This window comes from Macrotis lagotis, chromosome 3 (assembly GCF_037893015.1).
Source record: "Macrotis lagotis isolate mMagLag1 chromosome 3, bilby.v1.9.chrom.fasta, whole genome shotgun sequence".
NCBI lineage: Eukaryota > Metazoa > Chordata > Mammalia > Peramelemorphia > Peramelidae > Macrotis > Macrotis lagotis.
The window spans coordinates 219313410-219340920 of NC_133660.1; the positions used below are offsets into that span (position 1 = coordinate 219313410).

Sequence of the window (27511 nt, forward strand, 5' to 3'; positions counted from 1 at the left end):
CTCTCTACAATTTAAGATAATATGAAAAATTATGACAAGTACTCAGACAAAAACCAGGTAATTTACATCTACAAAAATCTCTTGATATACTTGTCTGGAAACCTTATCACAAATAGAAATACAGTTAGTATTTAAAATAACAATTTAAAGAACATCTTAGATAATAATGGCATTCAGGATATAATAGTGAAAAGGATTTTAAGGAGATAATCCAGTTTTTCTCTAACTTTTTTTTTAGGTTTTTGCAAGGCAAATGGGGTTAAGTGGCTTGCCCAAGGCCCACAGCTAGGTAATTATTAAGTGTCTGAGACTGGATTTGAACCCAGGTACTCCTGACTCCAGGGCCGGTGCTTTATCCACTGTGCCACCTAGCTACCCCTTTCTCTAACTTTTAATTTGAATACCCTATACACTCATAAAAATTATTGAGATCACCCACTCTTAAAGAATATTTGTTTTGTGAGTTATATTTATCAGTGTTTACTGTATAATAAATAAATCATCTTATTAGTATGAAAATATTTATGAATTCACTGACCCTCTAAAATATTCTCAGGAGTCCCCAGGTGTTCTTTAAGAAACACTAATCTAGTCTACCTCTTCTCAATTTACAGATGAAATAATGAGGCCAAGATCTATGAAGTGACTTGATCAAGGTCATATGAATAGTAAGAAATAGTTCCTAGATCAATAACCTTTGCCTTAAAGGTTCTTCTACCATGAATTATCTAAATCAATTGCTAGGTCCTTCCTAAGAGTTCACAAATGGACATTCTTATAATTCATTTTAGTACTTCTAATTTTCTAAGGTCCTTTCCAACCCTGCCATTCTTCATTTTATGTTCTAAGGATTATGCCAGTGTCTCTCAATATAGGATCAATCATCAGCAGAAAAATGGCTCACATTTACATAGAATTCTGAGGTTCTCAAAACACCTTCCTCACAACAACCATTACCACCACCACTTAACAGATGATGAGGCAGAGTCAAATTAAGTAAGAGACTTACTCACAAAAACACAATGTGGCTAGTCCATAATAGAATAAAATCTTAAACTTAGGTCTCTGACTCCAAGCCCAACTCTCTTTGATCTACACCTTGATGACTCCCAGGTGATCTCTGGAAAGTAATGAGTTCTTGAGCCAATAATTCATGGAATTGATCCATAAACAAATGATTGCTAGCACTGGCTTCTATGGAGTATTGAAAACACCATCCCTGCACACACACACACACACACACACACACACAGCAAATAGGTAAAAGACTTTGAGACCCATGTGGGTAGGCCCACCACCTACAAGTTCTCATTAACTGTACTATTGGGAAGACTCAAGAAGTGCAGCCATGTGTGACTTAGTCACCCAGCAGCCTCCCACTCCTCATTCTCCTTTCCAAAAGTCCTGTCCTTTACCCCTACTCTTCCCTATGGTACAAGGATTATAATTATGCTGTTTGAATCTTAATAATTAATATTTCTTTCATACCAGTTTTTCTTTTTTTTATAGTTGACAAAGGCCCCATAGCCTACAGATAAAGGGCATAGCTGGGAAGGAGTTGAGATACTGATATTCCTGATTTTCTCTGTCTCCAGAGATCAAGAACTTAAAGAGAGTCTCATCTTATTATATTATTCTATAGCCTTAGGCTATGCTTACATGAATATTTTAAAGCAAGTGGGATGAACTGAGCAGTTATCTTTTCCCTCTGAGTGAAGGATCTGGCTCTCCAACAGAGGTCTAGCTCCAGCAAGCCTTGGTCCTTAGCCTTGGCCTTGGCCCCTGGTAGCAATGGAAAATCTTCAAAGATGTCCTAAGCATCCACAACACTCCACAGAGTCATAAAATCTCTGTGATTTTGTGGACTTCACCAAAGCAGCATAGAATGTTTTTCATTGTTGAGTCAAAAAGACCTCACTTTAATCTGCCTCTCAGACCTTCATTAACTGTGTGACCTTGGGCAAATCATATAATCTCTCTCAGTCTCAGTTTCCTCCTATGTAAAAGGAACATAACAATAATAATAATAATAATAACAATAACTCCTACCTCTGGGGTTATTGAGCAGAACAAATGAGATATTGTACGTAAAATCTTGCCAACTTTAACTTGAAGCACTATATAAAAATATTATTATTTCAAGCCCCATCTTAAAAGGAACCCCCCTTTACAGCAGCCCCCAAAAGTCATTTTCCTGCCTCCACTTAAAAATCACATCATTAAGAACTTTCCTCTCTTTGAAGTTGTTTTAAAACTTTGGTGTTCAAAATATCATGAACATCAATTTCATTCTGTAGCTTTTAAAAGTGTATGAATCAACTTCTTTATAGCAGTATGAGGTAGGTAGTATAAGCATTATTATCCTTATTTTATAGATGAAGGAACTGAGGTTTCAGAGGAAATCATGCCTTTTGGAACCACATAGAACTTGAGAGATCATTTGAGTGAATACCCTTATTTTAAAGATGAGAAAACTGAGGGTCAAAAATGAAGATATTTTCCAATGACACAAAAGATGGAAATCCAGATTCCCAGATTCCAAATCCCCCATATCATATACTCCCTTACTTTTCCTAGGAAAATAGATAGGATTGTACTAGACAAAAGAACATCAGCATGGTGCAATGAATAGAGAACTGGACATGGAGTCATACAGGTATGGGGTCAAATTCTAAGTCAGGTAATTGTGTCACATGACCTTGGGCAAGTCATGCTGTGTCTTCAATCAGTGATAGAGTTGGATTAAATAGACCCAAAAGTCCCTTCCAGATGTATATCAAAGATCTCAGATGCTGTTTTGAAGGTCCCTTTGAACCTTAAATCCTATAATTCTAATCATTCTATAATGAATGTTCAAATAGAGTGGAGCTCTGGGGAATGTTGGTTGCCATGGTAACCTGTAAACTCTCTCCTCATTAGGGAAAGACAGTAACAGGGGTGATTATAAGTAGCCTACTGTGTCTTCCTCAATGTTTATTTCTTTGTTGTTGTTTTTTTCTCCTTATCTCCTAATCTCTACATTAAGGGAGAAGGAAGAAAAACTCCAAATAGCAGCCAGCTATGAAGAGGAATTGGGGACTTCTGGATAAAGGGCATTCCATATTAATTAGAAGAAATACATATACAAAAAAAGAGGTTGCCTAATAATAATTCCTACTTTTATAGAATTCATGGTCTTTCCTCCTTGTCTTCCCAGCTTTTCCATTTCTGTTATTCCTATCCTCATAGTCACCCAGGCTCAAAATTTTGGTGTTTTCCTCAGCTCTTCACTCTGTTCCATCCCCAATATCCAATCTGTTACCAAAACTTGCCATTAATATCATCATGACATCTCTCTTATTTGTTCCCTCCTTTCTATACACAATACACCACCATAATGAAGGGCCTTATCACTTTATACTTGGACTGTTTTGCAATAGTTTGGGGTTGGTCTTCCTCTTTAAAATCTCTTCACACTTCAAATTATCCTACACCCATCTGCCAAAAGTATGGGCACTACTAATAATAGCAATAAATAGTATTTATATAGCACAAACTATGTCCTAGGCATCATGCAAAGTGCTTCACAAATATTATTTCATTTTTGTCCTTATAACAATTCTCTCATCTTTTCACCAGGAATGCTTAGAAGTCCTTTTTCCATTTAAATGTCTATTTTTCCCTCGAAGGATTATGTTCATTTTGCTGAAAAGGTTATTCTTGATTGTAGTATTATCTATTTGGTCCTCTGGGATATAATATTCCAAGTCCTCTATTCCTTTAACATGATAAATCTTGCCTGATCCTGACAATAATTCCATGGTATTTGAATTATTTCCTTCTGGCAATTTGAAGTATTTTCTTTTTAATATAGGGACTCTGAAATTTGACTGTATTATTCTTTGAAATTTTCATTTTGGGATCTATTTTAGGAGTTGGTCAGGAGATTCTTTCAATTTCTATTTTACTTACTGATTCTAGAATACCAGGGCAGTTTTCCTTGATAATTTCTTGAAATATGATGTCTAGGCTCTTTTTTTTTCCTCATGACTTTACGTAGCCCAATATTTATTACATTAGCTCTCCTTGAGCTATTTCCCAGGTCAATTGTTTTTACAATGATATATTTCACATTTTCTTCTTTTTTTCTTCTTTTGACTTTGTTTTATTGTTTCTTGAAGTCTCGTGGAGTCAATAACTTTCTCATGTTCAAATCTTATAGGGAATTATTTTTTCAATGAATTTTGTTCCTTTTTTTATTTGGTAAATTTGCTTTTTTAGGTAGTTCTTTTCTTTAGATAGTTTTTGTGTCTTTTACCAGTAGGACAATTCTATCCTTTTAGGTGATATTTTCTTCAGTATTTTTGTGCCTCTTTTATGCAGTTGTTAATCATCTTGTCATAATTTCCTTGTATCACTCATTTCTTTTCTCATCTTTTTTTCTACCATTTTTTTTTATCTCTTTCTTCAACTCTTTGAGGAATTCTTGCTGGGCCCTGGTCCAATAAGTATTTTTCTATGGGGTTTTGTTTGTAACTGTTTTCACATTGTTATCATCTTCTGAATTTATGTCCTGGTCTTCCAAGCCACTCTAGTAGTTTTTCTGGTCAAATTATTTTCCATCATTTGCTCATTTTTCCAGCCTATTTCTTCACTTTGATCTTTATGTTAAAGTTGGGTTTGGGGAAGCCCTAAGACAAGTTCCAGGCTTTTTTTATGCTATTGTTATCAGAATTAAATCTGACAGTCTTCAAGTTTTCAGTGCTTCCAAGGTAGTTCTGATTCTGGGAAGAGTGAGGACATGCTAACCTGGTCTATAACTCTGGTCTTTACTCAAGAAGGACCCCTGCTCCTCTGCAGCTGCTAGTGCTAGTATTCCTTTTGGCTCTGAAACTTGACCAAATCTTAACACAGTCCATGGCAACTTCTCTCCATCCTGGCACTGCAACCCAGAACTGATTATGGACAAGAGAGCTGCCAATCAATGTGAACTGCATCCAGCAGTTCTGGTCATTTCTTTCTGACTAGTTGTCTGCTGTTGCTACTGCTGTCAAGGCCACCCCCATGGCCCATGGTGCTCCTCTCACAATCTGGACCCATACCTGTCTTCTCCTGTGGACCTCCTAAAAATCATAAGCTTGTTTAGCCATTCCAGAACTGATAGACATCCCTTTGATTTCCCATTTTTAGCCACTACAATAAGAGTTGTTCAAATATTTTTGTATAAATAGATCCTTTTACCTTTTTTTTAGATGTCTTTGGATATAAAACTAGCAGTAGTATTGCTGGATGGGTTTGCAAGTTTTACAGTTCTTTGGACAAAGTTCCAAATTGCTCCCCAGAATGGTTGGATCAGTTCACAAATCCACCAAGAGTGCTTTAGTAGGGTGGCTAGGTGGTGCAGTGGTTAGAGCACCGGCCATGGAGTCAGGAGCACCTGAGTTCAAATCCAGTCTCAGATACTTAATAATTACCTAGCTGTGTGGCCTTGGGCAAGCCACTTAACCCCCATTGCCTTGCAAAATCCTAAAAAAAAGTGCTATAGTGTCCCATCTTCCTAAAGCACCTTCAACATTCAATATTTTCCTTGTTTGTCATATAACCACTCTGATACGGTAGGGGTTGTTTTCCGTTCCTGTCATGTTAGTGTGATAGATATGAGGTGATTTAAAGCATTTTTATATGACTCTAGATAGCTTTGATTTCTTTGTCTGCAAACTGCCTGTTCATGTCCCCAAAGAACTTTCTAGACTGTTGGAAGATGCACCCAACAGGCTCGAGGCTGTTCTTCTGGCTCTTTGAACCATACTTTCTTTATTATTGCAAATAACAACACACAGTCATTTTGCAAAAGCAATTAAACCACTGTTGAGCTTTAAGGGGAGCTGCCCACCCATTTGCCAAAGAGCGATATATTCCTTTTCCCTTGGAGTAACCTTTACAAAGGGAGCTAATATAGCCCCATTAAAGGGTAAACTCTGATGTACTGTGTTTATTGACTGGCTGACTTCTCAACTGCGAGCATGTCTCCAGGCTGCTGAGTACATTTTGGCAATTTAAAATCTATATTTAACTAAAGTTGACAAAAATCTTCCACCCTCAGGAATTTTCCTGAATTGTTTGCTCAGTTTTTTCCCCTTCAATGGGGCTGAGGAGGGCTTGGTGGGTGATCACCAGCTCAGAAGAGGAGAGCTTTGCTGCCTCAAGTCATTTTGGACCCCTACCTGTTCTTTCTGCCCCCCTTCCTCAAGGATCTGCTATCTAGGGCCCCCAGGATCATGCCCTTTATGGTATACCAAAGACAGATGTCTCAATTGGCTCATTTAATCATAGTCCTAGGGGGTAGTCAGGCCTGTCCCAGTACAGATAATAATAACCAGAGAGTCAGCATTTAAGTCAGGAACATCTGAATTAAAGTCCTACCATATGTTGGCTTGCGACTCTAGGCAACGCATTGATGTTCTCACTGACCAAGCAGATTCCTAGGAAAATAAGTGCAGGTTAGTTGTCAATATGCATTGATACAGGAAATATCCATGCAAAGAATTTCCTATACCAGTTAAAACACAGGCTAAGAACAAAAAGAGGAAGGAGAAAGAGAAGAACTTACACAAGTCCACTAGTACTAGAAGCCAGATTCAGATCCTCCCCTGTTTCAAGGGTCAACAGGAAATATTTAGTTTTGAGTTCTATTTCTACCACTTGTTAATTACATGACCTTGGGAAGGCATCTTCTCGGTCTTGGTTTTCTTCTCTGTTCAGTGGTGATAATAAGGTTCTGCTTCCTCCTACACAGGGTTGTTTTGACCCAAAGGAGACAACTGATGCAATATGAACTGTATTAGTCAAGTATAAATTTGATATATTGCTATGATGAAAATATCTCCTACATCTAATACATGGAAAATGCTCAATAAAGTTCAATTGTCCAATCCAAATGTGACCTGAAGCAAGCCTCTCTCAGTAAAACGTCATTATTTTGTTAATCGCACATATTAGTTCTGCCTTAAGAAGCTAGGAGGCTGACAGCAAAGGAAATTGTTGTAAATTATTTTTTTTTTTTACTATTCAGTTATTTAGAAATTTCATAACCTTTCACTTTCACACACAAGGGACCTCAGAGATCATCAAATCCAATCTATACATAAATCTTCATTTCAGTACACCTCCCATTCAGCCTTTGGTTAAAGACCTTTAGCAAGGGAAAGCCCACCACCCCTCTAAATAGCACTTTTGGACTCTTCTAATGGTTGGAGAGTTTTCCTCATATCAAACCTAAATTTGCCCCTTTGCAACAAACCACTGCTCTTGCTTCTGTCCTCTGGGACAAAACAAATCCTACTTTCAAATGACAATTCTTTTTTTTAAGAAAGATTTTATTTATTTTCAGTTTTACAATCCTCCCCATTCTTGTTTCCTTCCCCCAACCCCCCACAGGAGGCATTCTGTTAGTATTTACATTGCTTCCATGTTATACATTAATCTCAGTTGAATGTGACAACAGAGAAATCATATCCTTAAGGAAGAAAAATAAGGTATGATATAGTGCAATTGCATAATAATATAATGGGTTGTCTTCTAATTTGACAGTAATAGTCTTTGGTCTTTGTTCAACGTCCATAATTCTTTCTCGGGATATAGATGGCATTCTCCATTGAGATAGCCCAAAATTGTCCCTGATTGTTGCACTGAAGGGATGAGCAAGTCCATCAAGGTAGATCAGCACCCCCATATTGCTGTTAGGGTACACAATGTTTATCTGGATCTGCTCATCTCACTCAGTATCAGTCCATGTAAATCCTTCCAGGCTTCCCTGAATTCCTGTCCCTCCTGGTTTCTAATAGAAAAATAGAATTCCATGACATACATATACCACAGTTTTGTAAGCCATTCCTCAATTGAAGAACATTCACTTAACTTCCAATTTTTTTGCTACCACAAATAGGGTCATTATGAATATTTTTGTACAGGTAATGTTTTTACCCTTTTTCATCATCTCTTCAGGATATACACCCAATAGTAGTGTTGCTAGATCAAATGGTATGCACATTTTTGTTGCCCTTTGGGCATAATTCCAAGTTGCTCTCCAGAAAGGTTGGGTGAGTTCACAGCTTCACCAACAATGTATTAGTGTCCCTGATTTCCTGCATCCCTTCCAACACTGATCATTGTCCTTTCTGGTCATATTGGCCAGTCTGAGAGGCATGAGGTGGTATCTCAGAGATGCTTTAATTTGCATTTCTCTAATAAATAATGATTTGGAGCAATTTTTCATATGACTATGGATTGCTTGATTTCCTCAGCTGTAAATTGCCTTTGCATATCCTTTGACCATTTGTCAATTAGGGAATAGCTTGCTTTTTTTTGAAAATTTGACTCAGTTCTCTGTATATTTTAGAAATGAGTCCTTTATCAGAAATACTAGTTGCAAAAGTTGTTTCCCAGTTTATGACATTTCTTTTGATCTTGGTTAAAGTGATTTTTCTTGCGCAAAAGTTTTTAATTTAATGTAATCAAAATTATCTAGTTTGTTTTGAATGATGTTCTCTATTTCTTCCGTGTTCATAAACCGTTTCCCTTTCCATAGATATGACAGGTAAACTACTCCTTGATCTTCTAGTTTGCTTATAATATTGTTTTTTTATCTCTAAATCCCATATACATTTGGATCTTATCTTTGTATAGGGTGAGGTGATGATCTAATCTAAGTTTCTTCCATACTAACTTCCAATTTTCCAAACAGTTTTTATCCCAATAGCTGAACTCTTTGGGTTTATCAAACAGCAGATGACTATAATCATTTCCTGCTATTGAACTGAGTCTATTCCACTGATCTATGACTCTATTTCTTAGCCAATACCAGACAGTTTTGATTACTGATGTTTTATAATATAATATTATATCTGGTAAGATTAAGCCGCCTTCTTTTGTCCTTTTTTCTATTGAATCCCTGGAAATTCTTGACTTTTTATTTCTCCATATAAATTTATTTACAACTTTTTCTAGCTCATTAAAGTAATTTTTTGGAATTTTGATTGGTAGGACACTAAACAAGTAATTTAGTTTTGGTAGAATTGTCATTTTTATTATATTAGCTCAACCTATCCATGAACAGTTGATGTTTGCCCAGGTATTTAAATCTGATTTTATTTACAGAGAAGAATTTTGTAATTGTTTTCAAAAAGTTTTTGAGTCTTTCTTGGCAGGTAGACTCCCAGGAATTTTATTTTGTCTGAGGTTGTTTTGAATGGGATTTCTCTTTCTAGCTCTTTCTGCTGTATCTTGCTAGTCATGTATAGAAATGTTGAGGATTTATGAGGGTTTGTTTTATATCTTGCTACTTTGCTAAAGTTGCTAATTATTTCTAGTAATTTTTTAGATGACTTTTTGGGATTCTCTAGGTATACCATCATGTCATCTGCAAAGAATGAAAGTTTTGTCTCCTCCTTCCCTATTCTAATTCCTTCAATTTCTTTTTCTTCTCTTATTGCTGAGGCTAATGTTTCTAATATGATATTGAATAGTAGTGGTGATAATGGGCATCCTTGTTTCAGCCCTGATTTTATGGGGAATGCCTCAAGCCTATCCCCATTGCATATAATGCTTATTGATGGTTTCAGATAAATACTGGTTATTATTCTAAGGAACAAACCATTTATACCTACACTCTCTAGTGTTTTTATTATGAATGGGTGCTGTATTTTGTCTACAGATTTTTCAGCATCTATTGATATGATCATATGATTTCTGATAGATATGTTACTGATATAATCAATTATACTAACAGTTTTCCTAATATTGAAACAACCCTGCAATCCTGGGATAAATCCTACTTGGTCATAGTGTATTATCTTAGTGATAACTTGTTGTAAGCATTTTGCTAAGATTTTATTTAAGATTTTTGCATCTATATTCATCAGGGATATAGGTCTATAATTTTCTTTCTCTGTTTTAACTCTTCCTGGTTTAGGTATCAGCACCATATTGGTGTCATAGAAAGAATTAAGCAGAGTTCTGTCTTCACCTATTTTTCCAAAGAGTTGATATAGAACTGGAACCAATTGTTCTCTAAATGTTTGATAGAATTCACTTGTGAAGCCACCCTGGAGATCTTTTCTTAGGCAGTTCAATCATGGCTTGTTGAATTTCTTTTTCTGAGATAGGGTTATTTAGGTTTTTAATTTCCTTTTCATTTAATATGGGCAACCTATATTTTTGTAAATATTCATCCATTTCACTTAGATTATCAAATTTATTGGCATAGAGCTGGGCAAAATAGTTACAAATTATTACTTTAATTTCTTCCTCATTAAATTCTTCCTCAGAGTTCAACATTCTCATTTATGATACTAGCAATTTGGTTTTCTTCTTTCTGTTTTTTAATCAAACTGACCAGAGGTTTATCAAATTTTAATGGTTTTTTTCATAAACTAACTCTTGGTTTTATTTATTAATTCAATAGTTTTCTTGCTTTTGATTTTATTAATTTCTCCTTTAATTTTTAGAATTTCTAATTTTTATTTAATTGGGGATTGGTTTAATTTGTTCTTTCTCTAATTTTTTTTAGTTGCATACTTAGTTCATTGATTTCTTCTTTCTCTAATTTATTCATGTAAGCATTTAAAAGATATAATATATTCCCTGACAGCCACCTTGAGTGTATCTCATAGATTTTGGTATATTGTATCATTATTGTCATTCTCTAGGATGAAATAATTAATTCTTTCTATAATTTGTTGCTTGATCCACTCATTCTTTAAAATGAGGTTATTTAGTTTCAGATTAGTTCTGAGTCTATATCTCCCTGGCCCAGTATTGCATCTGAGAAAAATGTATTCACTATTTCTGCCTTTCTACAATTGATTTTTGTGTAAGTGCCATGTACTACAGAAAAAAAGTATATTCCTTTCTATCCTCCATTCAATTTCCTTCATAATTCTATCATATCTAGGTTTTCTAATAATCTATTTACCTCCTTAACTTCCTTCTTGTTTATTTTATGATTCAGTTTATCTAAATCTGAGAGTGGGAGGTCTCCCATTATTAGCTGTCTATGTCTGTCTGTAACTCATTCAACTTCTCTAAGAATTTGGATGCTGTCCCATTGGGTGCATATATATTAAGTATTGAAATAACTTTGTTGTCTATGCTACCTTTTAGGAGGATATAGTTTCCTTCCTTATCTCTATCTATTTTTCAGCTGCTTTGCCTGAGATAAGGATTGCTACCCCTGCTTTTTTCACTTCAACTGAAGCAAAATACATTTTGCTCCAACCTTTTTTTTTTTAGGTTTTTGCAAGGCAAATGGGGTTAAGTGGCTTGCCCAAGGCCACACAGCTAAGTAATTATTAAGTGTCTGAGACCAGATTTGAACTCAGGTACTCCTGACTCCGGAGATAGTGCTCTATCCACTGTGCCACCTAGCCACCCCTTCCTCCAACCTTTTGCCTTTACTTTATATGTATCTCTCTGCTTCATGAGTTTCTTGTAAGCAGCATATTGTAGGATTCTGGTTTTTAATCCACTCTGCTATTCACTTATGTTTTAAGGGAGAGTTTATCCCACTCACATTCAAAGTTATAATTATTAACTCTTTATTGCCTTCCATGCTATCTTCCTTCTGTTTGTATTTTTCTCCCTTTCTCCATATTCCCCAGTGTTTTGTTTCTGAATACCACCACCTTCAGTATGTTTGCTCTCATATCAACCCCTTCCCCTTTTTCCCCTTTCCCTTTTCCCCTTCTTTCCTTCCTTCTGTTAGTTCCCCTTTTTCTCTCTGTCCCCACCCAGCCTCCACTTTTCCCCCTTTTTAATGCTTGAAAGGTAAGATAAGTTCCTTAAGTTGATTAAGTGTGTCTAAGTTAACTCTAAGCCAAGTCTGATGAGATGAAGATTCACATGGTTCTCACCTTCTTCCCTTCTTCCACTCAATTACAATAGGTCTTTTGTACCAATTGATGTAATGAGATTTACCCCATTCAGCCTCCCTCCAACCTCCTTACTGCCTCCCTTTTTAAGGAGGTATTATTTTTAAATCATTCTATCTGAATCACAGAAAAGTTATGAGTCTCCATCACTTCTGGCTATGTATATTCTCTCTAATAGAGTTACAATTCTCAATAGTTATGAGACTCTTTCTCCCAAGTGGATATATAGCCAGTTTCATCTTATTGTATAGCAGTTTGTTTTTTAACATTTTTCTGTGTCTCTTGAGCCTCCTATTTGATGTCCAGATTTTCTATTTAGCTCTGGTCTTTTCATCATGAAATCCTGAGTCTCCCATTTCATTAAATGTACATCTTTTCCCCTGGAATAGAAGGTTCAGTTTTGCTGGTTAGTGGATTCTTGGCTGCATTCCAAGCTCCTTTGCTCTTTGGAATATCTCATTCCAGGCTCATGGATCCCTTAATGTTGCTTGCAGCCTGGTCGTGCATAATCCTTACTGTGGCTCTTTGGTATTTAATTTTTTTTTTCTTTCTCCCTGCTTGTAGGATTGTTTTCTTTTATCTGATAGTTCTGGAATTTGGTCACAACATTCCTTGGTGTTTTCATTTTAGGATTTCTTTCCGGAGGGATTGTTGTATTCTTTCAATAAATATTTTGCCTTCTGGTTCCATGATATCAGGGCAAATTTTCCATCACTAAATCCTGTGATATTAAGTCCAGGCTTTTTTTCTCTTCAATGTTTTCAGGAAGACCAATAATTCTCAGATTCTCCCAGCTTGATCTGTTCTCAAGGTCAGTGGTTTTGCTGATGAGGTATTTTACATTTTTTTTTAGTATTTTGGTTTTGTTTAACACAATCTTGTTGTCTCATGAAGTCCTTAGTTTCTGCTGATTCCATTCTTTTTTTTAGAGAAGAAGATTTTTCTTCATTTATCTTTTGCAACTCCTTTTCCAGTTGGTCCATTCTATTTTTGAAGGACTTTTCTATTTGCCCAAATGTAGTTTTGAGAGAATCATTTCCTTTTTGCATTTGCCCTATTAAGACTTTGAGAGAGTGGGGTGGCTAGGTGATGCAGTGGCTAGAGCACCGGACTTGAAGTCAGGAGTACCTGGGTTCAAATCCAACCTCAGACACTTAGTAATTATCTAGCCATGTGGCCTTGGGCAAGCCACTTAACCCCATTGCCTTGAAAAATCTAAAAAAAGACTTTGAGAGATTCATTGTCTTTTTGCATTTTCCCAATTGAGGATTTGAGAGAATCATTTTCTTTTTGCATTTGCCCAACTGGAGATCTGAGAGTTAGTCTCATTTTGTATTTGTCCAATTGTATTTTCCAAGGATTTGTTTTCCTGTTGCAGGATGTTAATTTTCTCTTGCAAGGTGTTAATTTCTCTGAATTTCTTTTCCCAATTTTTCCAACTGATTTTTAAACTCCTTCCTGATTTTTTCAAGGAAGTCTTTCTGGTCCAGAGACCAATTCATATTCTCCTCAGCAGTGCTAGATCTCTCTGGGTTAGAATCTGATTCTTCTATGTATTTCTCCATGGGCCCCCCTTTTCTGTGGCCTTTTTTCATCTTATGTTTGGGGGAGGGGTGGAGCTGGCTCTCAGAGGTTTGCTTTTGTAGACGCTAGAGGTTTTGTTTACTTGGTTTAGTAATTGCAATGGCCAATCAGTAGGGAGTGCTGGTTTCTTTCTCTTGAGTGAAGTGCTCAGCAGCAGGGTCTGAGTTGACCTTGAACACTGGGCTGGGTCCTGGGGGAGGGAGTTAATCTCTTTCTGTTGAGTGAACTCTGTTGCCCTGGGTGGGGGGCTGTTCATTGTTTGTTCTGGGCAAAAAGTTCTGCTGAAAGTATGGAGCTCAGGGCCCCAGACCAGCTGGTCATTCTCCAATCATTGTCTGAGACTTTGTGCTGGACCTCACCCTCCTGTAGCTCCTCTCCCCTGTCTCCTCACCAAAGTCTCCTCAGCTAAAGTTGGATCTCGAACCTGCCACTCAGCAAAATCTGTACAGCTGAGGCTGGCGCTCTAGCTTCCCCCAGCTTCTGTCCTGTGCTGATTCCCACTTTCCTCTCCCAGTTCACCTATGTTCCCCTGAAACAGACTTTCTTGGTAAGTGTTCTTCTCCTAGCTTCTCTTTCTGGGTTTTGTTGATCGAATTTCTTTTAAGAGGTTTCTCTGATGTTATTTCTGAGGGGGAGGAGAGAGCACCTATCACAGTACCTGTCTTCTCTCTGCCATCTTGGCTGGAAGTCTTCAAATGACAATTCTTCATATAATTGAAAGTAATTATCACATCCCTTCCAAGTAATTTCCAGAATTAACAACCCCATCTTCCTCATATGGAATAACAACAAGGCCATTCCCAATTCTGGTTGTTCTCCTTGGGACAGTTTCCATTCTATCAATGTCCTTCCTAAAACATGGTTACAAGAATGAAACAGAACTATCAGATTTCCCCCTCCCCCCAGTAGAATATAATGGGATACTTCCTTCTCTAGTCATAGGTGCTATGCCTCTCTCCATCTAGTCAAATGAGTTAATTTTGTTGACTGATATAGCAGTCTATAATGACCAAATAGTGAATTTGTAGTCCATTTATACAATCCAGATTATTATGAACTGCTGACTTGTAAAAAAATATCGAACAGAAATATAGAGTATTATATGAATCACTATTTGATTTAATCTTTTTAGAGGAAATTCTAGCCTATTAAGATTGTTGAAGGGCAGCTAGGGAGAGTAGTGAGTAGTATTGGACATGGAGTCAGGAAAATTCATCTTCCTCAGTTTAAATATGGCCTTAGACACTGATCTGTGTGACCCTGAACAAATCACCCAACCCTTTAGTTTTCTCATCTCAAAATGAGCTCCAGGAGAAAGTAAACTACTCCATTTTCTTTACCAAGAAAATACTATATGGGGGGGGGGGGGGCACAAAGAGTCAAACATGACTGAAGTGACTGAGAAACAACAAAAAAGATCTTTTCAGACTCTAATTCTGTCATGCAATATGTGAGCTAAGGTTCCAAACAGTGAACAAGTATTTAATAAATACCTGCCATCAGGAATGATCTTGTCCAAAGGAATAAAGATTGAATGTCAAGTGTGAGAAACTGATGGATGGTCAACTTGGCTAGATCACAGAGTTTATAAAGCAGAGTAATGTACAATGACTATGGAAACATAGATAGGAAAAATATTATGAGGGGGTTTAAAAATGTGGAGTTTGTAGTTGTTCCTGGGGAGTCACTAGATTTTATTGAGTATGGAAGTGATATAATCAAATCTGTACTGAGACTTTTATTTGGATCTGACAAAGGGAAAGGATGTCTCATTGTCAGATACTAGGTGGCACAGTGCATAAAAATATGGGTCTTGAGTCAGGAAGGCCTAAATTCAAATCCAGTCTTATACATTTACTAGCTGTGTGACCCTCAGTAAGTCATTTTACCTTATTTGCCTCAGTTTCTTCATTGGCCAAATGGGGTAGAGAAGGAAATGGAAATGAAAGACTACTCTAGTATCTCTGTCCCCATCTTTGTGACCCTCATTTAGGGTCACAAACACTCAGACATGATTAAAATGGCTGAACAACAACAGAGGAAAGAAAAAGAGTATGTGTGTATATGTTCAAGGGAGGAGGGTGAGATAAAGGTTTTTGAGATGCAGAGGAAAAAAGGGAATTCAGATTGAATGGCCTTAATTTTCTCAATAAAGTAATAGGTGGGATCCTCAAATGACTGAGAATGGGGAGGAGGAAGTGTGGGAGATTTGAAATAAGATTTTGGAAAAGCTTTTGTGGAGGAGTGAGATAAAGAATAAAAGGATTGCCTTGCTGCAGTAATGACCCAATTGAAACTGAATAACATGAATTTATAATATACTCCATTGGTATGGTTGTGGGACTTCTTCCAGTATTCTGCAATCAGCACTGGGAGTTAGCTGATGGGAGTAGTTCAGGACTGAAGTATAGCAAGGGATGAGCTGCATTACAATGGGTGACAAGGGATTCAAGAGTAGTGCAGTGGAAAGTTGACTTATCTAACCATAAGGTCAAGATTGGAGAGGGATGGAAATGAAGTTAGATTTGGGCACAATGACCTAGGAAGGTATGTAGGCATTGACTGTCTCCATGAGGAATAGAAACAGGTATAGGAAGGATGAGACATGGAAAGAGCTGGAATGAAAATGAGTTATAATTACGTAGTGGAATGTCATAATTTTTTATTATGGAAGTAGAACACCTGGAGATTATGGTGATATCCAGTTTATGGCACTCCCTTTGTGTTAATGATGTAGAATGAAGAAGTAGGTTATAAAAATGGAAGGATATTGAGCATTCAGAAGGCTTGGGAACTTCAGAGAATATCAGCATGAATGTTTTAAAGTAAGAATTGAGGAACAGAGGAAGATGGTGAATCTGGTTAACTCATTGAGAAAAGAAGGGGAATTATAATTTAGAAGAATTAAATTACCATAATTTAGAATTAAAAAATGAAAATTTTGATGCTGTTGAATAATGGTGGTAAAGGGAGAATTCAGATGTGGCGGTAGGGTACACAAAGTATTCTGACACCCTTCCAAGACCAATATGTAGGGCTATGGTTGATGGTGTAGTCACTGATGGATGAAGATGTCATTCTCTGTGAGGGCTAATAGATTAAAGGGGTCTGAAAGAGATCCAGAATTAAGGGAAATTTGTTTACTGTGGAATAAGGAGTCCAGAGGGCACAGTGGAGGAAGACAGCTGAGAAATGGAGGGGTATACAATGGTTCTTGTCCTTTGTTATTGAAGAAGACCAAAATGACATCACTATGTTTGAAACAAATTATAGCATGTCCAATTGTGGCTGATCAGACCAAAATGATTTTGGATTAACTGAACCACAGCATCCACAGGTCAAGCACAAATAGTTCATGTGACTACCTGTGGTGGATACTTAAAACTTAAGATTGTCATGTTTTCTTTGAGCTGCTTCAATTCTGCCTTTCTCATGGAGCACAACCCCCTCATTGATGAGGGCAATGCCATGTGGGGTGGTCTTGTACAATCAGTTCTAATGTTCTTCAATGAGACCTTCAGGATGTCTCAGTATCGTTTTTTCTGACCCCCTTGTGAACACTTGCCCTAGGAGAGTTCTCCATAAAATAGTTTTTTTTTTTTGTCAAGAATATACATCTAGCATTCTAACAATGTGTCCAGCCCATTGAACTCTCTGTAGTAATATTGGAATGCTAGGCAGTTTAGTTCAAGAAAGGATCTCAATGTCTGGTGTCTTCTCCTGCTAAATGATCTTCAGAAACTTCATAAAACAATTTAAATGGAAGCAATTGATTTTACTGACATAGCACTGGAAGACTGTCCTGGTATTCACAGGCATTTAGCACAATGGCTCTGTAGACCTTCAGTTTGGTAATCAGTCTAATACCTCTTCTCTCCCATACTTTCTTTCAGAGTTTCCCAAATACTGAGGTAGCTCTGAAAATTCCAGTATCAATTTCATTGACAATGTGTACCTCCTTGGAAAGGACACTGCCAAGGTAAGTGAACTTCTCCATAGTACTCAAAACTTCTCCATCTGCTCTAATTGATGGTATAGTGTTGCCTGATAGAGCACCTGTATTTTGTTGGTGTTAATTGCTAGCATAGAATCGAATTATACTTTGTTGCATCTCAGCTTCAGAGGCTATATTGAGTGCACAATCATCTGCAAACAGAAGATTGTGCACCAACATTCTCTCCATTTTAGTCTTTGCTTGTAGCCTTTCAAAGTTGAAGAATTTGCCATCGATGCAGTAGCTGACTTTGAGATAATGTTCATCCTCCATGAAGGCATTTGATAACATCACTGAAAACATCATATGGGAGCAAGGACACAACCTTGTTTTACTTCATTGGTGACTGAGAAATCTTGAGAGCATCATCCATTATTCAGAAACCCAGGCATGCATTCCATCATGAAATTGTCATACAGTACTGATGAACTTCTCCAGGCAACCAAATTTTGATATAATTTTCCATAAACCCTCACAACTGATGATATCAAAGAGCTTAGTCAGATCTCCAAATATATACAAACCTATGTTCTGTTCCTGGCATTTTTCCTAGAATGGTCAGGCAGCAAACACCATATTGACTATCCCTTGACCCTTTCTGAAGCCACCCTGGCTCTCTGGGAGGTAACCATCTTCCAGGTGAAGAATCAGCTTTTTGAGAAGGACTCTGGAGAGAATCTTACCAATAATGACTAAAATAAAAATCCCTTGTGATTGTCACAGGACAATCTATTCCCTTTACCTTTATGGAGATGGACAATGGAGGCATCCTTGAATACTTGGGGGATAACTTCATGCCATATAAATTTTCAGTCAGTTTTTAGATGAGCAAAGAACCCCCCACCTTGTAGATCTCAGTTGGAATAGAATCAGGACCAGGTGCTTTGCCACTTGAAAGGAGACTAATGGCATTCAAAACCTCTTCTTCAGTTGGAACTTCATTGAGGGACTGATTGACTTCAACTTGAGGTAAGGGGTCAATGACTTCTGCATTGATTGATGGTCTGTTAAGAACACTATGGAAGTTAAGGATATGATTTCTCTCTCATGACATTCAACTTAGATCAATGCAAACCATGGAAACAATGTAAAGACTAGCAGACTACCTTCTGTGGTGGGTGGGGAGGGAAGCAAAATTGGGGGGAAATTGTAAAATTCAAATTAAATAAAATCTTTTTTTTAAAAAGGGCACTATGGAAGCTCATCTCTCTAGGATCATGTCCCTGTCATTAATCAGTGTTAATCCATCAGTACTGAATAGTTGAGATGTACCATATGTCTTTGACCCATAAATAGCATTCAGGGCATCATGAAAGCATTTTGGTTTGTTACTACCTGCAAAAAACTGAATTTCATATCCCTTTTTACCAGGCTAAAAGTTTTGCGGCTTGCACTTTACTTTTGATTGAATTAAATGCTGCCTTCTTAGAAATGGATGAACTGCCCTGCTGGTAAATCCTGTGAAGTTCTTATTTTTCATTTAACAGCTTCTATATATCCATATGATTTTCATCAGATCAGTCTAGATGTTTGAAAGTGTTCTGACCCTGATGGGCAAATGTAGTCAGTGGTTTATATCAAATATCTGAAAACCATCACTTTTTTTTTCTATTCCACTGTTGCCAACTATGTGTTGGTTTAGTTTTCCCTACAAGTCAGCAACAAACTATTCTCACTGAGAGGCACTCTAATATCCTGATATTAATTCATCCAATTTTACCTTGGGGCCACTGTTTCAGTTGAATGTGAATATTTAGCTTAGAGAGGATGAGTCTGTGATCAGTCCATCACTCTGCACCACACATTGTCTATGTCATTCTCACATGTTGTCTGTTTCTTCTCCTTACAATCACATAGTCTAAAAGATGCCAATGTTTGCTCTAAGGGTACAGCCATAAAGTTTTATTGCATTTAGGTAAATGGAAGACAGTCTTTGTGATAAGAAGGTCATGGGATGTGCAAGTCTTCAGTAGAAGGTTACCATTGCTGTTTCCAACTCCATTCTTCCAAAGGACTCCTACTACATCTGGTAATCTGAGCCTACATTATCATAAAGTCACCCAGAATTATAAACTTGTCCTTTTTTGGTGGTAAGAATCTCCAGTTCTTCATAAAATTTTTATTTAACTTCATCATGATGGGAGCATAGACACTGATAAGGATGGCATGGCATTTTCCTTGGAAGCAGCAATTTCCTTATCATGAGCCTGTTATTCACCTATTTTGGTAGACATTCAAGAATGCTGAATACATTATTTTTGATTGCAAAACCTAGCCCAGTTTCACAGCATCCCCTTTCTCTGTGGCCACTCCAGAAAAACACGTATCCAGTTCCAACTTCAGTAAGCTGATCTTCATTTGCTAGTCTTGTTTCACTCAGGGCTGCAATTTGTATACCATACCTGCTGAGTTCTTTTGAAACAAGAGTTGTTCTTCTTTTTTATTTTTTTATTTAATATTTAGTCTCATTTTGTACAAATAATGTATTTTTACATTAATAAAATATTCTTTTTAAGAGTAAATGAAATACCCCCTCCCCCATAAATATAGACTCGCTTGAGCGATAAAGTAAAGCGGAGAGAAAAAAATTAAAATTAAAAAAATAATAATAATAATTTTAGGTATTGCCAGGTGGCGCAATGGACAGAGCACCAGCCCTGGAGCCATGAGCACTCAAGCCCACATCCGGCCCCGTACACCCAACAACAGTCACCCAGCTGTGTGACATGCAAGCCACCCAAAGTCAACTGATCTGCAAAAATCAAAAAAAAAAAAGACCCAAAATAAAATAAAATAGTAATAATAGTAAGGGTGGCTGGGTGGAGGACAGAGCATTGTTCCTTGAGCAAGGAGCACCCAGGTCCAAATCTGGCTTCAGACACCCAACGATCACCCTGCTATATGGCCCCAGGAAGGCAATCCAGCCCCATCTGCCCTGCATACCCCCCAAAAAATAATAATAATAAAAAATGTGCTTGAGTCTTTGTTCCAATACCAACAACTCTGTCACGGGTGGATCACATTCTTTATGATAAGTCCATGGCAAAAGTTACTTCCAAATTTTTCCACCATTGCCATTGCTGATTGCAACTCCCTCCTTTCGTATGTCTCCACTACCACGTATTATGTTTTCTCTCTCCTTTCACTCTGACTCTGCTGTAGGGTAGCTGAGTGGTGCAGCAGACAGATCCCTGGTCCTGGGGCCAAGAGGCCCTGAACCACCATACCACCCCTTAGGCCCAGCATCTACTTGGCCCTATGGTCCTGAACAGGCCATCCAATCCCAGCCCTTTCCAAGAAGTAAAAAAGAAAATATGTTATATCTGATGACTCTCCCCCCCCCCATGGTCCATCCTCTCCTCCTTCATTCACATCCTCACCCCTTCCCCCTGTCCCCCCCCTCCTTCTTGCTCCAGATGCCTATACCCCATTGAGTATATACACTGTTTCCTTTCCTAACCACCTCTGATGAGAGTGAAGATTCCCTCATTTCCCCTTGCCTTCCCCCCATTCCATATCTTTGCAATAGCTCATTGTAATAAAGAAAAATCTTATTATATGAAATATCTTGGCCTATTCCCCCTCTCCTTTTTCTTTCTCCCATTACATTTCCCTTTTTTCTATTGACTCCATTTTTACACCATATTTTATCTTCAAATTCAGTTTTCTCCTGTGCTTCTACTATAAAAGCTCCCTCTACCTGCTCTATTAACTAAGAAGGCTCCTATAAGTATTATCAGTGTCATTTTTCTATGCAGGAATACATGCAGTTCATCATCAAGTCCCTCATATTTTCCCCTTCTCCTCCAATCTCTATGCTTCACCCGAGTCCTGTATCTGAAGATTAAACCTTCTGTTCACCTCTGGCCATTCCAACAGGAACATTTGAAATTCCCCTGGTTCATTGAAAGTCCATTTTTTTTCCCTGGAAGAGGACATTCATTTTTGCTGGGTAATTGATTCTTGGTTGCATTCTAAGCTCTTTTGCCTTCCAGTATATTATATTCCAAGCTCTATGAGCTTCCACTGTAGCTGCTGCTAATAAGTCCTGTGTGATCCTGACTGCAGCTCCATGATATTTGAACTGTGTCCTTCTGGCTGCTTGTAATATTTACTCTTTTACTTGGGAGTTCTGGAATTTGGCTAAAATATTCCTAGGGGTTGATTTTTTGGGATCTCTTTCTTGGGGGGATCGATGGATTCTTTCCATTTCTATTTTGCCCTCTGCTTCTAGAATATCAGGGCAATTTTCCTGTAGTAATTCTTTGAAAATGATGTCAAGGCTCTTTTCCTGATCATGACTTTCAGGTATTCCAATAATTTTTAAATTATCTTTCCTAAGTCTGTTTTCCATATCAGCTGCTTTTTCAATGAGATATTTCACATTTTCTTCTAATTTTTCATTTTTTTTTTTTGGTTTTGAAGTATTCATTCCTGATTTCTGGTAAATTCATCAATCTCCCTGAATTCTATTCTTTGTCTGAAGGATTTGTTCTCCTCAGAGAGTTTTCTTATCTCTTTTTTCCGTCTGGCCAGTTTTGCTTTTTAAAGCATTCTTCTCCTCAATATCTTTTTGAACTGTTTTATCAATTTGACCTAAGCTGGTTTTTAGCATGCTATTTTCTTCAGCATTTTTTTGGATTTCCTTGACTAGGCTGCTGACTTCAATTTCAAGTTTTTCGTGCATCTCTCTCATTTCTTTTCCCAGTTTTTCTTCTAACACCCTCATTTGATTTTCAAAGTCTTTTTTGAGCTCTGTCATAGCCTGATCCCAATTTCTGTTTTTCTTGGAGTCTTTAGATGCAGGGGCTTGTGCTTCCTCATCTTCAGACTGAGTATTTTGATCCTTCTTGGGCTCATATGCAAAATATTTCTCAATGGTGTTCCTCTTTTTTCTCTGCTTGCTCATTTCCCCATCCTAAGCCTGTTTTAGGGGTGCTTCCTGAGCTTTTGAGACACTCCCACAAGGGTTTCAGTGTACGAGGCTCTGTCCTCCCTCCTGGTCTGTGAATGACCATAAGCACCCCCTTCTTCCATGGGGCTGAGGTAAAGGGGCCCTGCTGTTCTGTGGGGGGCCTAGACTGCAATCAGGATCTGAATGTGGTCAGAACCCCAGAGTCATGTTCCAAGGGCAGAGCTTGGCAGTCTCTATCTCTTCACTCCCCTCCCTAGGTTCAATGGGCTCATGCCTTGGGGCCTCCTGCTTACCAGTTTCACCTGCTTCTGTTCCTAGAACTCTGCTGTGTTGGCCATGCTGCTCTCTGTGTGCCCTGAGGGCTGGGCTTCAAGTGCTCGCTCTGGCAGAGGTCCCCCGCTGTTCCCCCAATTTGTGCTTGATGCTCCCCAGGGTATAGCTCAGGAAACTCCCCCCGCTGCTGTGAGCCATGGCTCTCAGTGCCCTGGGACTGCCTCCAGGAGGCTAAAGTTCTTTCTCTCTGGCTGGCCACCCCTTTGGCAGGCCGCCCCTCCAACTCTGGGGAGCAGAGCCTTTCTGCTCTTTTCCAGGTTACCTTGAGTAGGAGAACTGCCTCAATGGGTCCTTCTATGGGTTCTATCTCTTGAAAATTTAGTTAGAGTCCTTAGCTTATGAGTTTTATGAGAGAGCACCTAAGACAAGATCCTTTCTTGTCACCATCTTGACTCCGCCCCCAAGAGTTGTTTTTCTTTAAGGTCTATTGGATCTTGTGCTGACTATGAGTGTGCAAATGCTCCATGCCTTGATGGTGAGTGGAATCTTCTTTGAAGAAATTTTTATAGATTTGGGCGGGAGGGGGGGAGTTTCAACTGGACTGTGGGATTCCCCACCTGCCATGGTAATCAGTCTAGGGTTGGCTAATGAGCAGATGATCCTTAAAAGGGCTGCTCAGTCACCCAAAGGGTTGTCAAATCTCACCACTGCTTTTAGTGGGGAAATGACTCTATGGCCTGGGTCTCCTATGTGCAAGATTATGACTACAGCTCCCAGTGTATTGCCACAGGACTTTGAGGAATGGTTATGAGTAATGTCTTTTATTGAGTGCATAAATTGGATTTAAATGAGATAGAGCTGCACAAAATCAACAGCCTCACTCTCTCTTCCAAAGTCATCATGATCCAGCAGAGTGAGAGAAAGTCAAGACAACTGGCAATGGCTCAAGATGCACTGAATGAACTTGGTGTCTTCAACATCTCACCAAAACATAAGCATTCCACAGCATCTGCTTTAGCTGGCTTCATGGCCGTTGGAACAAACTGTTCTCCTCTGCCCATTCCATTAGTGGAAGACTTCACATGCTTTAGGTAGACATCCTCCTCTACTCATCGATGAGTTTGAGACTCCCTTGGTTACCCTCAACCTGGTTTAGCCCATTTGCTGAAACAGTTTACCACAGTGTGGTCACTATGCATGCTATAGCTTCTTGGAGCCACAAGTGAGAGTTAGGTGACTCAAGTGGACATCAAAGGTGGAAAGCAACCCTGAAAAGCTCTCACATCAAGGTACTAGTTTTCCTTGAACACACCTTATACCCCAGAACACCCTACACCTTGACCCCACAATAGGGTTAAGATGAGAGAACAGGATGGGTACAATTTTTATTTTGTTTTGATTTCTTTTAATGCGGCCAATGATTGAGTTATATAGAAACTGAGAAAGAAACAGATGGTGGGAAATCATTAACTATAAAAGTAATAGTGAATGATAGAAGAAAATTAAAGTTCATGTTCTCCCAGAGGTATTATTGCTAGACATCAACCAGGCATGTAGGGCCTTATTCAACCTAATTTATTTTGTTTGTGTGTGGAGAGATAGGGCAGAAGGCCCTTGTGAACTGGGTTTCCAGTTAGCAAAGGACATGAGATTGGGCCTGGGTCTTTGGGCAAACTGGTTTGATGCTCTTGATAGATTTATGCAATCTGAATATGAAATGTGAAGAAGAAAAGCATGGAAGTCTTTATTGAATACACTATTAAAATCTAAGTACACTACAAAAATTAAATAAGGTAGTCTTGATATAATATTTTCTTGATTAAGCTATGCTGGATTTGATGCTGGTGGTTTTCTTTTCTAGATGTGCATCAATTATCATTTTTTGCCTAGAATAAAAACCAATATCACTAATCAATAGATTAAAGACTCATTGTCTTCCCTTTTCTTAAAAAAGTGGGGAGGGAAATACTTTTTCTTCTCTAGTCATAGATGCAAAGCTAGAAAACCTTGAGAGGCAATCTAGTCCAATATCCTTATTTTTACAGATGAAAAAACTAAAGCTTAGCAAAGGCAAGTAACTTGTCCAGATTCATGTAGACAATAAGTGTCAAATCAGGATTCAAACCCAGGTCTTCTGACTTCAAATTTAGCACTCTTTAGCATCTTTGGTATCACATTTGTTTTCCATTATCTTTAAAAGATGGCCAAAGATAATCTACAGCAATCATGTTCTACCCATTGATGTTTTTCATCTGGACCTGTGTGTGTGTGTGTGTGTGTGGGTGGGTGGGTGTGTGTACATATATATGTCAGTGCATTCTTCTCATTGGTACATCAGGAACATTTGATAAGCTAACATCAGATATAGGAATTAAGGAATTGTAGTAATAACAATCATAGCTATGAAAATCTTAAAGCATGAATTTATGGTACACTGAATTTTATCCCAACAGGGATAAAAAACAAAAAACATGCCTCAAAGGAAAGACTGAAATGAAACTTTCTGTAATAATCATCACTTTCATTTCCAGGGATTCTTTTCTCACAACAACTCTGTGAATTAGTATGAGAATTATTTCCTGATTTCATAGATAAGGAAAATGACATCCAGAGAGGTTAAGCAAATTGCCCAAGATTACCACAGGTATTTATGTCAGAGGAAAGATGTGAAACCAGATGTTCTGTTTCCACAGAACTTTTTCACAATGCCTACCACATACAAATCTGTAAGAATTAGCTGAAAGAAGGGCAGTTTCCTCAATAGAAATATGAAACTTTGGAGGAGAGATGAGCTTAAGGAAGAATATAAGGATTTTTGGTTTGGGAATTTTTAAGTTTGAGAAGCTTATGTTAAGTTTTGAGATGGGGAATATAGAGCATGGAAGGAGAGCAGAGAAGACAGACCAGGACAGAGCTTTGGTGAGAGACCCATTGTTAGGAGTGAAAAATGATAATCCAGCAAAAAAGAGACCAAGAATAAGTTGTCAGACAAGGAGTAATAAATACAGAAGATAAGGGATGAGGAAAAAAGCGTCTAGATGGTCAACAATTTGAAGAATGTCATATCCATCAAGAATTGGAACTAAGAAAAAGCCCATCAAATTCAGAAGTGAAAAGATTATTGGTAACCTTCCAGAGAATAGTTTCAGTCATGTGGTAGGTCTGGAAGCCAGATTTCAAGGTGATAATTGAGTAGGAGGCAAGTCAGTGGAAGAAGAATGGGTTGGTCGTTTTTTTTTTTTCCTAACAGTTTGACTGTGAAAAGGAGGATCATGAGATCCAAGGAGGGATATAGGATGATAGATTGAGGACTTGTCAGGGTCAAGGGAAGGATTTATTTTTCAGAATCAGAGTGGCGTAGATCTATTTGTATTTAGTAGGGGAAATTTCAGTAGCTAAGACTAGATCAAAGATGAGACACTTCAAGACTTTGTACCCCTGACATAGGATCAGTTAAAGAATCTGGGCATATTTAACCTGAAGAAGAGAAAAGTTAGGAGTACCTGATAAAGGTTTTCAAGAACTTAGGGACCAATTGTTTTGAACAGAAATTAGACTTGTCTGGAACAATCAGAAGTTGAAAAACAGACTTGATGTCTAAACAAATAGAATTGCCCCAAAGTGGGATGTTCTGCCTAAATAAGTAGTGGAATCTCTCTCTTTAATTACCATAAAGCTATATAAAGTTGTCATAAAGAGACTGGATGACTGCATGTCCTGAATTTTATTATAGGGATCACTTTCACATATGAATTTGACTGCATGAATGATGATGTCCATTCCAAATCTCAAATTCTATGATTTTATGATTGTGATTGTGAGATAATGAAAAGGCAAGATTTGAAAGGGTTTGAGATCAATTGCAGAAGGATAGTTGATGACTTTGCACAGAGAAGAGTCAAGCCTTCCTTAAAGAATATAATGAAGAATTTATTAAGGATGTGAGGTATAGACTAAGAGAGAAACTCTCAAAGTATGGTCATTATTTTCTGAGGAAAATTTTTGAAATTTCTGAAAGAGAAGGAATAGTGTAGTGTAGAAATTATGAAGAGTGGAGAAGTTTAGAAGGGATATAAAGTGTAGGCTATGAACTGTAATAGATTGAGAGGGACAAGATTTAAAGGCAGAGAAAAGACTATGGCTGAACTAGTTAATTCTAGGTTTAAGAGCTCAAAGGGAGAAAAAATGATGCCAAACCAGGGAGGATGAGCCAGCTATGAAAAGAAAGAAGCATTTAATGACTAAAGGATGACATGAGACAAAAGAATTGATTTGGGAGGAGTGCAATGCATTCACTATATTCTTAACTACATTATTTTACTAAGTTAAAATCCTTTTCATAATGAAGGCTATGCATAGAGGGAAATGAAATAAATCAGTTCTCCTATTCCTATTACTTAAACATTAGAAATCTATAATCTACAAACACACTATACAACTGACTCCAATACACATTTCCATCTTTATCTCATATAGTCTATGCTCCCACCCCACCAATCTGTATAACTAGCCTTATGTCCCTGAACTCTTTTTTCAATTCCCAGACTAAAAATTCTATTCCCACCAGATGAAAATCTACCCACTTTCTAAAAACCAGTCCAATTATCAACTTTTCCAAAATGGCTTCCTTAATTCTTTATGGAAATTTATATTTTTCATCCCTCAGACCTCCTATGTCTCTTTCTTTGTACTTCTCCTATGTAATTGACATGTTTTACTTTCACTGAAAGATGAGAAAATTTAGGCCTGGAATGAACTTTCATCACTTTCCAAGCAGTCTATTTCAATTGCCTAACTGAATTAAACTGAATTACTTACTCTACTTTTTCCCCATCTTCA

The 27511-nt window shown here is 37.8% G+C and overlaps 2 long non-coding RNA genes across 2 annotated transcripts in view; one reads left to right on the forward strand and one right to left on the reverse strand.

Annotated features, from left to right (window-relative positions):
• LOC141518132 (uncharacterized) overlaps positions 1 to 19074 on the forward strand; it is a 79685-nt gene extending 60611 nt beyond the window's left edge. The window contains exons 2-3 of the long non-coding RNA XR_012477099.1: positions 17384 to 17469; positions 17692 to 19074. This is a non-coding gene — a long non-coding RNA (uncharacterized LOC141518132). The remainder of the gene's footprint in view (positions 1 to 17383; positions 17470 to 17691) is intronic.
• The window catches only part of LOC141518130 (uncharacterized), a 76533-nt gene that overhangs the window by 13228 nt on the left and 35794 nt on the right, over positions 1 to 27511 (reverse strand). The gene's annotated exons all lie outside the window — the stretch shown is intronic.